We start from the raw sequence: 16361 nt of genomic DNA on the forward strand, positions 1-16361 counted from the left end.
GGCTAAAACCTGAAGAACAATGTTAAATAGAAGAGGTAGAGAAGATATCCTGTGTTTCTCCTAATCTTAGGGGAAAGTATTTAGAATTTCACCAAGAAGTATGCTGTTAGGTTTAGGTTTTTCAGATACGCCTTTTATTATATTGTGTAAATTTCCTTCTATTACTACGTTTATGAGAATTGCTCTTATTAATTGTTGTTGCATATTGTCAAATACCTTTTTTTGTTACTGTTTTTTTGTTTGAAACTATTGAGTCACCTTGACCCATTTTGCCTACCCCAACCACATGTCTCTGGTAATCATAAATTTGTTCTCTGTATTAATGAATTCATTTTTTTTAAAGATTCCACATATAATTGATAAATAGTATTTGTCTCTAATTTATTTAGTTTAGCAAAATGTCCTTAAGGTCTCTTCATGTTTTACAAATGACAACATTTTTTTTATGTTGAATAATATTCCATTACATATCCATTCATCCATCTTCTCTATCCATTTATCCATTCATGAACACTTGGCTTCTTTTTGTGTCTTGGCTACTGTAATTAATAATACAATGAACATGGGGTGCAGTAACTGTTTTTGACTAAATTATTTTGTTTTCAGATAAATATCTAGAAGTAGTATGACTATATAATAGGCAGTTCTATTTTTAACTTTTTGAGGAAATTCCATGCCATTTTCCAAAATGGCTGCACCAGTTTTTATTCTCATCTTCAGAGCACAAACATCGCCTTTTCCCCACATCTCTGCCAGCACATATTATTTCTTGTCTTTTTGATAATTGCTATTCTAACAGGTTTGATGTGATACCGCATTGTGATTTTGAATTGCATTTTCCTAATGATTAGTGATTGATGTTGAATGCCTTTTCATGTATCTCTTGGGCATCTGTATGTTTTTGGAAAAATGCCTGTTAGATTTTCAGCTCATTTCTTAATTATATTATTTTTTCTTTCTTTTTCTTTTTGCTATACATGCGATTTTTCCCTTACTCATGCAATATGTAAGTATGATTCTGTATGTTGCTGTATATTTGGGATGTCCTTGGGAGCAGGTGGCTGTGAGGATGCTACTGATCAGTGCCAACACTGACTGCCATCGGAGGAAAAACACAACCAACACATAGTTAGTTGCAAAAATTACACAGGCAATTTATTACTCACAAATCCTTTTGGTGTGTCTGGGTACAGCTTAAGGGGGCCCCATCAGCGTGCTCCTCTTGGCTGTCTTTGGTCAGAGCTCAGAGCCACGTGGAGACAGTCCATTTTCACATTGGAGTCTGGGTGACTACCGCAGCAGGGGGGAGCCCTCAGCTTTAGTACCATTTCTGGCCAATGCCTCTAACAGGTGTCAATCTACAGGATTATCACCTCAAACCACCTTTTTGGGAGTTCCTCACAGGGAGCCCTTTTTATGTTAATTTACTGAAATGTTACATCAAGCCACTTTTAAGATGTTCCTAGGGAAGCTTCTTGTTTATGTTAATTTACAGAGTTATGACATCAAGCCACTTCTTATCTATGTGTAACTTCACACACATACTAACTGGGTCCTGCTCTAAAGTCAGAGTCTGTTTATCACATCTGCACACACTATATTAATTCCTATCCAGATGGCATAAATTTATTTAATTTCCTTAATTAATTTTAATATTATATCTTTTTTATTATATCTTAATTACTTTATATATCTTCCATATTTTTTATATTTCTATATATTTAATTACTATAGCATTACTACAACAGAGATGATTTCCTCTGCCTGATCAAACTGTGGAAACTCTTTAAGGTTCTTTAAAGCTGTTGAATTTACTGTTTAAACTTTGTATATGTGCTGCCGAAGTGAGTACTTTACTATTGAAACTTTGCATCATATCTTCCATTTTATTCATTATATTCTTCAGCTCTAGAATCTCTTTCTTTTTTATGACTTTATGTTGAACTTATCATTTTGTTCATGCATCATTAGTTTGAATTTTTTTGTGATACAAATTGTAGATCTTCATTTATTTGAAGCCAATTTCTGGCAAAGTCTTTTGTTCCTTTGGTAATATCATGCTACTTTGAGTTTTTTGTTTTGTTTTTTTTGTTTTTGTATTTTTCTGAAGCTGGAAACGGGAGAGACAGTCAGACAGACTCCCGCATGCGCCTGACTGGGATCCACCCAGCACGCCCACCAGGGGCTATGCTCTGCCCACCAGGGGGCGATGCTCTGCCCCTCCGGGGCATCGCTCTATTGCGACCAGAGCCACTCTAGCACCTGGGGCAGAGGCCAAGGAGCCATCCCCTGCACCCGGGCCATCTTTGCTCCAATGGAGCCTCGGCTGCAGGAGGGGAAGAGAGAGACAGAGAGGAAGGAGAGGGGGAGGGGTGGAGAAGATGGGCGTTTCTCCTGTGTGCCCTGGCCGGGAATCAAACCCTGGACCTCTGCACGCAAGGCCGACGCTCTACCACTGAGCCAACCGGCCAGGGCCTGCTACTTTGAGTTTTGTGAATTTTTTGTTTCTGTGTTTTTTAGCCTTGGGTTGATATCTATTCATTTGAGGGAGCAGTCACCTATTCCAGACTTTATTGACTGGGATAAATGGGGAAAGACCTTCACCTCAGGATCTGTGTGATGGTACTAGATGGGTGGAATATGGTGACTCTTACTCTGGGTAGGTGCACTGGTAGTTCTGGGCTCAGGAAAAGCACAGCAAGCAGTATGGTCTGTGGAGCTCCATCAGCTGAGGTCAACCTTGGTGAAACTGTAGGGGTCTTCAGAGACCAAGGTTGTCCATAGTTCTAACATGACTTTTGGCATACTTGAGAGCAAAGTCTGCTGGGCTCTCCCTATTTTTTGCCTTGTGGGGAAGTTGTCTGTGGGGGCCCCTTGTGGAACTAGACATGGTGCATGAACACAAAATGGCAGCAGCAGTGCTGGGATCTGAGGAGCATGTGTACTGATGGCAGCAGTGGCAATGGAGTCAGGGATGCAGTGACACTGAATGTTTGCAAAGCCAGAGTCCAGGGTTCAGGGGCTTTCAGAATAAACACTGTGCCTAGCTCGGGGCACAAGTTCACTGGCCACAATGGTACTAGTACCTGAGGTATCATATGCACGGAATCATGAAGCCAAGGTCAAAGGTATGTGTGTGGTTGCAGGAGGGGAATATTGGCTCCATTGGTGGGAGAGATGTAGGATGCATCACCAGACTGGTGGGGATGGGACTGACGCTGGTCCCTGGACATGGGACGGGAGTAGCAGTGTGGACTCCAGGCAGTTCTGTCAGCTGCATTCAGCAGTGAAGGCTGCAGGCTCTTTGGTGGCAAAAGCTGCTGCGATCAGTGGTGGTAATGAGGGTTCTAAGATCCTCCTGCTCTCCTTCTATCCTGAAGGAAAGGGAGGTAACAACGGGGTATTCTCTTTGGCACCGAGCTGGGCCAGACTAGAGAACTGGGTGACAGAAGCTAATGCTTTCTATTCATTTCTCTGCAGCCACACATTTTCGTGCTCCACAGGTTTCTGTATCTTTTTTATTTCACTCTGGTGCTTTCCCAGAGCTATTTTCATTGGTGTTTAGGTGTTTACTCATTATTATTGTTGTTCTTGTGGGTAGGAACGAGAATTGGGATCTACTAGTCTTCTAATACTAATTTTATCTATTCGCCCGTTTTTTTATTTGTACCTTCCCTCTTCACCTCTTCAACAGTGAGAAACTAGCTCCCACAACTCATCTTACATATTTATTTATTTATTTATTTATTTATTTATTTATTTATTTATTTATTTATTTTCAGAGACAGAGAGAGAGTCAGAGAGAGGAATAGAGAGGGACAGACAGACAGGAACGGAGAGATGAGAAGCCTCAATCATTAGTTTTTTGTTGTGCATTGCAACACCTTAGTTGTTCATTGATTGCTTCTCATATGTGCCTTGACCGCGGGCCTTCAGCAGACCGAGTAACCCCTTGCTCAAGCCAGTGATCTTGGGTTCAAGCTGGTGAGCTTTTGCTCAAACCAGATGAGCCTGTGCTCAAGCTGTCGACCTCGGGGTCTCAAACCTGGGTCCTCAGTATCCCAGTCCGATGCTCTATCCACTTTGCCACCGCCTGGTCAGGCTACATATTTATTTTTAAATATCATTTTTGTCTTTAGTTTTACAGTTTCCATAAAACATCATGTTCTAAGGTTAATCAGTTTTTCCCACTGCCCCTTAAGTGTTGTTATGTCATATATTGGTTATCTTCATTGTCAGTCTATATTCCATTGTGGTCATTACCCAGCATCCTGGTTGGGTTTTGTTGTTGTTGTTGGTGGTGTTCTTTCTAAGATCGCATACATTAAATTTAACTCTATATTATATATAGTTCTATACATTTTGATTAATGCACAGTCATATATTCCCCATTCCAGTATGATATAGAACAGCACCGTGTGTGATCTCTTTGCAGTTCCTACATCTGCTAGCAACTACTGATCTTTTTTCTGTCTTGATTGTATTGCTTTTCCCAGAAGGTCATATAAATAAAATAGACTTAATTGGTAGCCTTTTCTGACTCACTTTTCCACTTATCTAAATGCATTTAAGATTTGTTTACATAGCATGAAACAATAGTTCATTTTGTATTATTTCTGATAGTATTACCTTATTTGTTTCTTTATTCCCCTGTTGGAGGACAACTTAGTTGTTATGAATAAATCTGATAAAAAATATTTTGTGAGTAAACAATAGTTTTCAAATAACCTGGGTGAAAACTTAGAGGTGTGATTGCTGGGTCATATGGTAACCCTACATTTAACTTTATACAAACCTGCCAAACTGTTCTCCAAAGTGCCTGAACCATTTTGAATTCTCTAAGCAATAAATGCTACACATTCTTGCCCACATTTGGTATTGTCAGCTTTTGAATTTTAGTAATAGATGTGTAGTGGCATCTTATTATTGTTTTAATTTGTATTTCCTTAATTATAAATATGTTGAGCATTGTTTCATTTATTTTCTATCTGATTATCTTCCATGAGGTTCTGTTTAATTTTTTTGTTCATATTTTATTGTGGCTTTTTTTTCTTAAGATTGAGGTCTGGTCCTGGCCAGTTGGCTCAGTGGTAGACAGTCAACCTGGTGTGTGGAAGTCTTGGGTTTGATTCCTGGTAGGGCACATAGGAGAAGAAACCATCTGCTTTTCCACCCTTACCCCTACCCTTTCTCTCCCTTTCTCTCTCCTAATCTCTCTCTCAATTTCTCTTTCTCTCTCTTCCCCTCCCACAACCAGAGCTCAATTGGTTCAAGGACATCAACCTGGGCTCTGACAATGGCTCTGTGGAACCTTTGCCTCAGGTGCTAAAAATAGCTTGGTTGTGAGTATGGCCCCAAAGGGGCAGAGCAATGGCCCTAAACAGGCTTGCCAGGTGGATTACTGGCAGGGCACATGCAGGGGTCTGTCTATCTCCCCTCCTCTCACTAGGAAAAGAAGAAAAAAAAAGATTTGAGTTTTGAGAGTTTTCTTTATATGCTCTAGATCAAGCCTTTTATCAGATATGTGATTTTAAAATACTTTCTCAGTTGGTGGTTTGTCTTTTTAGTCTTTTAAGTGTCTTTTGCCAAGAAATTTTTAAATTTTGCTAATATGAAAATTATTTTTTTTTCATGAATTGTGCTGTGGGAGCTATATCTAAAAACTGTCAAAGATAAAACAGATTTCTTCTATAGCTTTTATGCATTTTATAGTTTTATATCTTACATTTGGGTCCGTGATCCAATTTTTACAAGGTTGTATTATTTGTTGCCCTTTATTATTTAATTTATTTATTTATTTATTTATTTATTTATTTATTTTTGCACCAATGTCCAAATTTTCCAATCTAATTTTTTGAAAGGACTATTGTTTCTCAATTGAAATGTCTTTGGGCCTTTGACAAAAATTGTTGACTATATTTGTGTGGTGGATCTGTTCATTGGCTTTCAATTTGCTTCTTCAGTACCACACAGTCTTGATTACAAAGCATTATAATAAATTTTGCAATTGGAAAATGTGAGTTTCCAACTTTGTTTATTCTTCACAGAATTGTTTCATTAATCTAATTGTTTTGCCTTTGCATATACATTTTTAAATCAGCTAGTTGGTATCTAATAAATGCTTGGTGGATCCTGAATTGGGATTGTGTAAAATCTATTGATCCAATTGGAACAAATGAACATTTTAACAATATTTAGGTTTCCAATCCATGGATATTATATCTCTCCCAACTTATTTAGATTCCCTTGATATCTCTCATCAGTGATTTCTAAATTTCTATATAAACATCCCCGATAAATTTGTTAAGTTTATATCTATGTACTTCATTCGAGGGCTTTTATTATAAGTGGTGTTTTTAAATTTATATCCAATTATTAAGTCCAATGTGGACAAGGCCCACTGGGGGAGAGGATCATGGAGACACAGAGACCCAACTCTGGGGACCAGGTTCAGTGACACAGATCCACTTTATTCAGGAAGCAAGCTAGCTTATATACACAGGTTCAGCCTATAGGGTGTTACAGTGTGTCCTTCACAGCCAATGGCTGAAAAGATCAGGGAGCTGCGTGGTTGGCACTGAGTCACTTCCTTATAGCGGGCGAGCTCCCTTCTTGGGTGTGCCCAGGAGGGTTCTGGGAGCTGGAGTGTTCTCACAGCATTGCATCAGCCACAGTTGCTAGGAATGCGCTCTGCACTCCACCCATATTTCCCCTTTCTCTTTTAATTAGGGCCAATTGGACTTGATGAATGAGAGCTTGCTATTGTAGCTTCTGAATGCTACACATTATACAACGGAACCCTAGTAGAACTAAAACAGCTATAATACTTATTATACTATATGCTAATAGATTAGCTGGATTAAACAATGAGACAAGCTTCTGTAATGTTTGACTAGTTAAGAAATAGAATGGGGGTCCTAAACAGGGGATTCCTCCTAGGGGTCGGGATGTCATTTCCCTCCCATTGTGTTACAGAGAACTTCAGGTGTAGTTAAACATAGTTCCATTTTTATTGTAAAAAATGGATGTAGGTCCATGCACACCTCCTTCCCACAAAAGTCCCAGCATCCAAACACAGAACGGATGGCTTGCTGCAGGCTACATACTGCATATTGTTGCCTTCCGTCTCTCAGCTTCCAATGCCAAACTCCAAGGTTGATGGTCTGCGTATCCGGGCCAGAGGCAATGCAGCAGTCTCTCCAGGGAATTCCTTCTCTCAGGAGTGTTCTTAGATGTTCGAGTGTTCTTAGATGTTCGTCATACAGGAACATGCAAAGAGGCGACCCTGGGAAGGCAAGGTTAGCAGGGCGGGCCCAGCTGTCGGTAGCTAGGGGGAGGAGGGCTTATAGGCCAAGTACTGAGCCTCGGTTGGTAGTACCATTTTCAGGAAAGTCCCCTATAGTATGATTTTGAAGGAGGACCCACCCCTCCGAGGGGACAGTGTTATTAAACTTAAGTAAAATTGGGTCACTGAGGTTACCCCATATAGTGCCGTTCCACTGTTGGGATTCCTGGTCACTATTGTCACAAGGGAGACTAAGGGAGCAGTTACTGGAATATACTGCTGGAAACTGTGGGCTATTAACTTCAACAGGCATAATTATGCCAGGGTGGGGAACAGCCACCCAGACATGAGGATCTCCTCGTGCCTGGGAGTTTGCTGTGATAATGGCACACATGAGGAGGAACAGAGTGCCAGGACCTGGGGGCCTGCCAGGGGCCACTCTCTGGGCCCACCCCGCCAAATCCTCCACATCCCCCCAGGTGATGGGGTGTGCACACTGGACGCGAGGTCTTCCTCTGGAGACTCGTCATCTCCTGGGTTGGGGGATTCATCAGAGGGGTCAACTTGGGACACCGGCAGTGGCCATACATTCCTTCCTGGGATCCAAATTGGATGCGGGCTATTTTCTGGAAAAACACAAGCATAACCTCTTCCTTTCATTAGAAGAGGGTGTGGTCCCTACCATTAAGCTGTGCCTGGGTCCTTCCAGCGTACTAATGGCAATGGAGTCAATTGGCAAGAAGGCCTCCCCAATGTTTATAAGGGGGAGTTACTCCTTCAGAATCAAAAGTTAAATAATTGAGAGTGAATTCTCCGGATAAGGCCTGGGGCATATCCCCCCTTTCTTTTTGATTTTTTTTTTTTTTTTTTTTTAAATTTTTTTTCATTTTTCTGAAGCTGGAAACGGGGAGAGACAGTCAGACAGACTCCCGCATACGCCCGACTGGGATCCACCCGGCACGCCCACCATGGGGCGACGCTCTGCCCACCAGGGGGCGATGCTCTGCCCATCCTGGGCGTCGCCATATTGTGACCAGAGCCACTCTAGCGCCTGGGGCAGAGGCCACAGAGCCATCCCCAGCGCCCGGGCCATCTTTGCTCCAATGGAGCCTTGGCTGCGGGAGGGGAAGAGAGAGACAGAGAGGAAAGTGCGGCGGAGGGGTGGAGAAGCAAATGGGCGCTTCTCCTGTGTGCCCTGGCCGGGAATCGAACCCGGGTCCTCCGCACGCTAGGCCGACGCTCTACCGCTGAGCCAACCGGCCAGGGCTCTTTTTGATTTGAAGCTTAATATCTCTGTGTCACTGTTCTACAATGGCTTGTCCTTGGGGACTATAAGGAATGCCAAGGCGGTGTGTGATTTGCCATTGGAAACAAAAGGCTTTAAATTGGCTGCTGATATAATAGGGCCCATTGTCAGTTTTAATTTCCCAAGGTACACCAAGGTAAAGCATGGCCTGTTGAAGGGTACAAATTTCACGTGTAGTTTTTCTCCTGCTAGGGCCATGGCCAGATGACTCTGGAGAAGATGTCTACTGCCACGTGCACGTAGTGGAGTTTGCCAAATTGGGGGACATGAGTGACATCTATTTGCCATACAGAATTAGGCTGTAAGTCTCAAGGGTTGACACCCTGTGGTTGTAAGGGGCCTAAGGGTAGTAAGGGTCCACACTGTTTACATACATGAACAAGGTGTTTGCAGGTTGCGTGAGTGAGATGGGGAAAGAGAGATTTGAGAGAATGGGCAGACATATGAAACCGGGCTTGAGGTTGTCTGGCTTGTTCAATAGGGGAGACTGTTAAAACTAGATGATCAACTTGTGTGTTGCCTCCCGCTAGGGGGCCAGGCAAGTCAGAATGGGAGCAAAGATGCTGAATATACCAAGGGTGTTGACGCTCCTCTAACAATTCTTTAAGCTGGCTGAGAGCCCTATCTAGTAATGTCTGCTTGGGCCGGAAGGTGGAATGGGCAAGGCCTTTAACTTTTTGTATGGCATAGGCACTATCCGAGAAGATTTTGAGAGGAGCCTGTTGCCATAGGCGCAGGGCATAATGGATGGAAAGTCCAATGGCATTCAAGGTGGGGCTGTTTTTCATGCCTTGCAGCAGGACTGTCCATTGATACCGCTGCACTGGAAGGGCGTGGTTGGTGGAGGGCACCTTAAAAGCAGAATAAGGCTTTTCTTCCGGATGGACATGGGCCACCCACGGCACTGCAGAGGGATGTGGCAAGCCTGGCTGCAAAGTGCCCACCTTTGCCATATGCTCACTAATTGCCCCCAAATCGTGGAGGAGCCTCTACCCTCCGGATACCGTCCTCTGCATCCAAAAACAGGAGAACTATGAGGATTGGTGGAGGGCCCAACATGTCCAGTTTCCAGCTGTTGCTGTATTAGCCTGTGCAACTCTCCCAATTAAGGAGCTGTCAATGGCCACTGCTCACTCCATATTGGTTGGTCGGCATCCCACGCGAGCCCGACTGGCTCCGGGGGCTTAAGTTGAGCAGTGGCTTTTAGGATTGGGGGGACTGGCTAGTAGCTGGGGAGGGCGGGGCATGGAGCCCGGCAGGGATTGCAGAAGCAGTGACCTCCGCTTCTTCGGGAGGTGGAGCTGACGGCGCAGCCACCAACCCGGCTAGCATCTCTGCGTGCTCAGCCGTGAGCCCACCAAACCCAGAGGCCCACCTTCCTCCTCTGAAGAGGGAGGCAAACAGAGGGGCAGGGGCCCCCCAAAAGAGGAGCAGCCCGCAGGATTTTAGGAACCAGCGGAGGGTCTCCAGCAGGAGCACTGGCCAGACAGGCATGCACCGCCAACAGCGCAGGAGTGAGGCCAAGAGGGAAGGCCCACCCCCCATGCATCCCGACCAATGAACGTGTCGAAGAGCCCTGGCCCAAGCGTCCGGGGTCCAGAGAGGTGTGTCCCCAAGCCAGGGGCCAAAACCAGAGAGGATTTTCCAGTAAGTACAAAGATTCTTTTTACTAACTTTCACTTGCCTACTCTGCAATAGGGCATGCAAAGCTCACATCTGTGGGGCTCGGGAGTGGGGGGAGAATGGGAATTGCACAGGGTCACTCACCCGTCTCTTAGATGCCAGTTAGGTCCCTGTTTGAGGTGCCAGTATGTGGACAAGGCCCACCGGGGGTGAGGATGATGGAGACACAGAGACCGGACTCGGGGGACCAGGTTCAGTGACACAGATCCACTTTATTCAGGAAGCAAGCTAGCCTATATACACAGGTTCATTCTATAGACTGTTACAGTGTGTTCTTCATAGCCAATGGCTGAAAAGGTCAGGGAGCTGCGTGGTTGGCGCTGAGTCACTTCCTTATAGCTGGTGAGCTTCCTTCCTGGGTGTGCCCAGGAGGGTTCTGGGAGCTGGAGTATTCTCACAGCATTGCATCAGCCACAGCTATTAGGAATGTGCTCTGTGCTCCACCCACAGTACAACTATATTGAACATAATTGAGTTTTATAAATTGGCTGTATATCTTGAAACTTCACTTAAACTCATAATATTATTTCCAGAAGAATGATTTTATAAATTAACTGGAATTTATTATGTAGAAAACTTTCATTTGAATATAGACAGTTTTATATCTTTTTTTCGAATTAGTATGTTTTTTATTTATTTTTCAGCATTAGTCAGGACTTTCAGTATGATGTTGAATAGGAATGGTAAGAGAGGTCATCCTTGCCTTGTTTGAGACACATAAGAAAGCATTCAGTCTCTTGTAATTAAGTGTAATTTTATGTATGGACTTTTCGTAGATACTGTCTCAGCATTAGGTGAAAGAATTCACCTTCTATCACAATTTACTGAGTTTTATTTTTCTTTTTTAAATCATGAATGGACATTGCCTTTTGTCAAATGCTTTTTCTGTGTCTGTTGAGATAATCATATGGTTTCTCTTATTTTGTTAATATGAGCATTCATTGATTCAGTATACAACCCAAATTGACATTCTGTGGATAAACCCACTTTTCATGTCTAATCATTTTAATATATTGCTGGAATAAATTTGCTACTTTTTTGTTAGGGATTTTTGTGTCAGTGTTAATAAGAGATATTTGTACTTTTCTTATAATATCTTTGTCTGGTTTTGGTAATATGTTGGAGGCATAAAAGGTTGGAAAGTATTTCTTCTCATTCTATGTCTTGGAAGTGATAATTACCTCTACCAGTACAAATTTTATGTAGTTCCACCACTATGGCATTATTTATTTATAAATGTTTAGTAGAATTAACTATTGAAAACATTTGGTCTTAGAGTAAGTGAAAACCTATACCAGCCTGACCAGGTGGTGACGCAATGGATGGAGTGTCAGACTGGGATGTGGAAACCCCAGGTTTAAGAACCTGAGGTCACCAGCTTGAGTGCAGGCTCATCTGATTTGAGCAAGGCTTGCTGGCTTGAGCCCAAGGTCACTGGCTCAAGCAAGGGGTCATTCAGTCTGCTATAGCCCCCCCATCAAGGCACATATGAGAAATCAATCAATGAACAACTAAGTTGCCACAGCAAAGAATTGTTTCTTCTCCCTTCCTGTCTGTCTGTCCCTCTCTCTGATTCTCTGTCTCTGTCACACACACACACACACACACACACACACACACACACACACACACACAAAACCTATACTTTTAAATTACAATTTAATTTCTTTAGTAGACAGAGGATTATTCAGTTTGTTTCATCTTTGGTGAGTTTTGGTAGTTTTTTTTTCATTTTATGTTATTGGATTTATGGACATAGATTTTTTTGGTTGTATTTTTTTATTGTATTTAGTAATTACATTTCCATTTAATAACATGCTATTTAGTTTCCAAGTGTTTGAATGTTTTTCAATTTTTCTATTGTGGTTGATTTCTAGTTTAATGTCATTGTGATCAGAGAAAGTGCTCAATATGATTTCGATCTTCTTAAATTTGTTGAGACTGCTTTTGTGGCCTAACATGTGGTCTATTCTAGAGAATGTACCATGAGTGCTTGAAAAGAATGTATATTATGATTTTTTAGGGTGAAAGGTTTTGAGGATATCTATTAAATCGAATTGATCTAATATGTCCTTTAAGTCTGCTGTTTCTTTGTTAATTTTCTTTCTTGAGGATCTATCTAATGATGTTAATGTGGTATTGAAATCCCCTACTATTATAGTATTGCTGTTGATCTCGCCCTTTAAGTCCATCAAAGTCTGCTTTATATATTTAGGTGCTCCTATATTAGGTACGTAGATATTTATAATGGTTATATCTTCCTTTTGGATTGCTCCCTTTATCATTATGTAGTGACCTTCTTTATCTCTAACTATGGTCTTTGTTTTAAAGTCCATTTTGTCTGAAAAGTATTGCTACCCCAGCTCTTTTTTCATTTCCATTTGCATGAAGTATTTTTTTTCCATCCTTTTATCTTCAGTCTGTGTGCATCTTTTGATTTAAGGTGTGTCTCCTGTAGACAGCATATGTATGGGTCCTGTTTTCTTATCCATGCAGCTACCCTATGTCTCTTGATCGGATCATTTAATCCATTAACATTTAAGGTTATTACTGATATGTAATTGTTTATTGCCATTTTTTTCTTTAAAACTGTTTTCCTCTTTTGCTATATTCTTTTTTTCCTTTGATCTGTTTACAACAGGTCCCTTAGCATTTCTTGCAGCCTTGGTTTGGTTGCAGTGAATTCCTTGAGTTTGTTTTTTTTTGTCTGTAAAGTTTTTATTTCTCCTTCAATTTTAAATGATAGCCTTGCTGGATAAAGTAGTCTTGGTTGTAGGTTCTTGTTCTGCATTACTTTGAATATTTCTTGCCATTCCCTTCTGGCCTCAAGTGTTTCTGTTGAGAAGTCAGAAGTCATCCTTATGGGAGCTCCTTTGTAGGTGATAGTCTTTTTTTCTCTAGCAGCTTTTAATATTTTCTCTTTATCATTTAGCTTTGGTATTTTAATTATGATGTGTCTTGGTGTTGGTTTCTTTGGGTTTCTCCTTAATGGAGTTCTCTGTGCTTCCTGAACATGTGAGATGTTTTCCTGCCTTAATTGGGGGAAGTTTTCCACTATGATATGTTTGAACAAAGGCTCTATCCCTTGTTCTTTCTCTTCTTCTTCAGGAACCCCTATGATGCAGATGTTATTTCTCTTCATGTTGTCACAGAGCTCTCTTAGAGTTTCCTCAGACTTTTTGAGTCTCTTTTCTTTTTTCTGCTCTGCTTCCGTGCCTTTACTTATCGTGTCCTCTAACTCACTGATTCGATTCTCTGCTTCATCCATCCTGCTTTTAATTCCTTCCATTGTATTCTTTATTTCAGATATTGTATTTGTCATTTCTGACTGATTCTTTTTTATTATTTCAATGTCCTTTTTTTATATTTGTTATCTCTTTATTTAGGTTTTCATAATGGCCATCTATGGTTGTTCTAATATCTTTGAGCATCCTAACAATTGTTATTTTAAACTCTGCATCTGGTAACTTGGTTATATCTGATTCACTTAGGTCCTTTTCTGGGGATTTCTCTTGGTTTATTTGTGTTGTATTTCTCTGCCTCCGCATTTTCTCTTCGCGAGAGTGGCTGTGATCACGCGCTTGGCTGTACAAGTGTTGGTGGCCTTGGCATTTGCCTCACCCCCATGTGTGACGTTATGCTCAGTCTTGAGGGCACTGGTGAGCACCTTTGCATGGCTGCGGGTCTCCGCCTGTTTCCGGGCTTTCACCCTGCCCTTGCAGGAGGAGCCCGTTCGAGGGACGGCTGCTAGCCTTGGCTCTACTGCCGGGCGGGACTGCGAGCCCAAGCTCAGCTCAGTAGTGGAACTCCGCCTCTTCTGGGCTTTTGGTGCCACCCCCACGGGAGGAGCCAGCTACCAAGTCAGACCGCAAGCCTGGGTTGCATGGGCGGGGCAAGGCTGTGCTCCTGCGCCCTTACTCAGGGGCTGGTCTCCACCATTTCCGGGGTTCCCGCCCTTCTCCCGCAGGCTGGATTACAGGTTGCTGGCAGCTGAGCTTGACCGCTTTTGCACGCCCCCTTCTCCCCAGCCGGGCAAGATTGAGCTCACACCTGAGCCCAGTGGTGGCCAGCTGGCTTCCGCCCCTGCCAGTAGAACTCACTTTTGTCTTCCGCTGCCGCCCACCCTCCAGCGAGCCCTCAGCCAAGTGGGTGGGGGTGTTGCAGCTCGGACCCTAAGACTCACTACTGTAGACCCAAAAGCTCCCTCCTTCTATGTGACTCTGCTCTGAGTGCCACGGGGGAGCTTGTTTGGCTGCTCTCCTGCTTCCCTTTGCTGGCATTGCTGTTTCCAGGGGAAATATTCACTTCAGCTTTGGGGAGTGACTCATCCCAGGGTTTAGGGTGGCTATCTCCCAAAATGTTTCTCCCTGTGCCTCCTAGATTACACTCTCTTCCTGTTACTCTGGTCCTCTCCTCTCTCCCCCTGTCCCCAGGAGCCCTGGGTGAGTGGTTGTGAGAGAGATGTTCTGTGCGGTCCCTTTAAGAAGGATCCTGAGTCTGAGAAATCAGATTCTTTCTCACAAACAGTATCCTGACTTGTTTCCAGCTAAATACTGTCCTTACGCCTCTTCTGGGCTCTGGGACTGCAGGCTGGGGCTTTGTTCCTGGGGCCCAGGACCCTTCCCCCTCTGCTAAACTCACTTCCGGCCACGCAAGTCTCTCCCTGCTGCCGTTCGCTCCGGGGAGCTGAGCAGCCCTCTCCACATTTCCGCTTTCCTACCAGTCTTGGTGTGGCTTCTTCAGTGTTCCTTGGTTGAAGAGTCCTCTTAGTTTAGTCCCAAGTTGGTTTTTCCAGATGCTAGTTCTTAAAGTTAGTTTGTAATCCACTTTGGTTCTGGGAGGTAGATGTTGGTATGTCCTCCTACTCCAGCACCATCTTGTCTCTCCTACATTTCCATTTAACTTCTGATATTGGTAAATTGGTCTCCTTTCTTTTGTCATGATTAGATTAGGTAGAGTGTAGACCTCTGCTAATAAAACAATGCAATTTATAAGAGATACAAGGAGAAATAGGAACAGCAAGTTAGGAAAAGGAAATTTAAGTTTGTGTTTCTCTCTCATAAAGCAAGCAGGTGAATTAAAGGGAGATATGAAAGACCAAAACAATATATTTAAGAAGATAGATCTAACTGATATACATCAAACTCTGAACTCTAAAATAAAATAAAAAATTACCTTCTTTAACAGAGTTCATGAAATTGTCACAAAAATCAACCATATATTACTTTACAAAAAAAAACCTTTCTAAACATGTGAACTATATATATTGTAATACTACTATATACAACATTATCTGATTATAAAAACTAAACATTGATTAATGACAAATACCATAAACAACTATGGTAGAAAACCCTTGTAATTCTGGTCTTATTGGATATTAAGCAAGTTACAGAAGATGAAACTTCTCCCCTGTAAAAACACAAAATGAGACCAAATCGTTAATTAAGACATATAATTCGCCTGACCTATGGAGGTGCAGTGGATAAAAGTGTTGACCTGAAATGCTGAGTTTGCCGGTTCAAAAAAACCACCCCCCCCCAAAAAAAAAAAACCCTGGGCTTGCCTGGTCAAGTCACATAGGGGAGTTGATTCTTCCTTCTCCTCCCCCTTCTCTCTCTCTCCCCTCTCTTAGAAGAAAAGATATATAATTCCCATTGAAAAATCACCAATTAAATCAAAATGACCATAGTGTACAGAACTATGTAAAAATTGCTATGTGCTAGTAGTGAATAGCATGGTTCAACATTTTAATTTCTAATTATATATTTTTTTGCTTAAATAGAAAGTTACTTGAGCAGTTTTGTTGGTTTGTAACATAAATATATTCCTCCCTTAAATTTTTGTAGAATTTTCTATCAATATACACATATTTCTGAGAATGCTTCTAGTTTGTTTTATAATTTTTAAAATGCTCTGAAGTGATTCATTAAGAATAATTATCCATTCTATATTCCATAGCTTATTTTAAAATGCTTTGGGTCTGGCCAGTTGGCTCACTGGCAGAATGTCTGCCCAGTGTGTGGATGTCCCAGTTCGATTCCCAATCAGGGCACACAGGAAAAGCAACCATCTTCTTCTCCACCC

At 42.2% G+C, this 16361-nt stretch overlaps 1 non-coding gene across 1 annotated transcript; it reads right to left on the reverse strand.

Annotated features, from left to right (window-relative positions):
• Window positions 1-2399: 2399 nt before the first annotated feature.
• Window positions 2400-2475, reverse strand: TRNAA-UGC (transfer RNA alanine (anticodon UGC)). The gene has a single exon. It is a non-coding gene; the product is annotated as a tRNA-Ala (tRNA).
• Window positions 2476-16361: the final 13886 nt, after the last annotated feature.

This window comes from Saccopteryx leptura, chromosome 12, assembly GCF_036850995.1.
Source record: "Saccopteryx leptura isolate mSacLep1 chromosome 12, mSacLep1_pri_phased_curated, whole genome shotgun sequence".
Taxonomy (NCBI): Eukaryota; Metazoa; Chordata; class Mammalia; order Chiroptera; family Emballonuridae; genus Saccopteryx; species Saccopteryx leptura.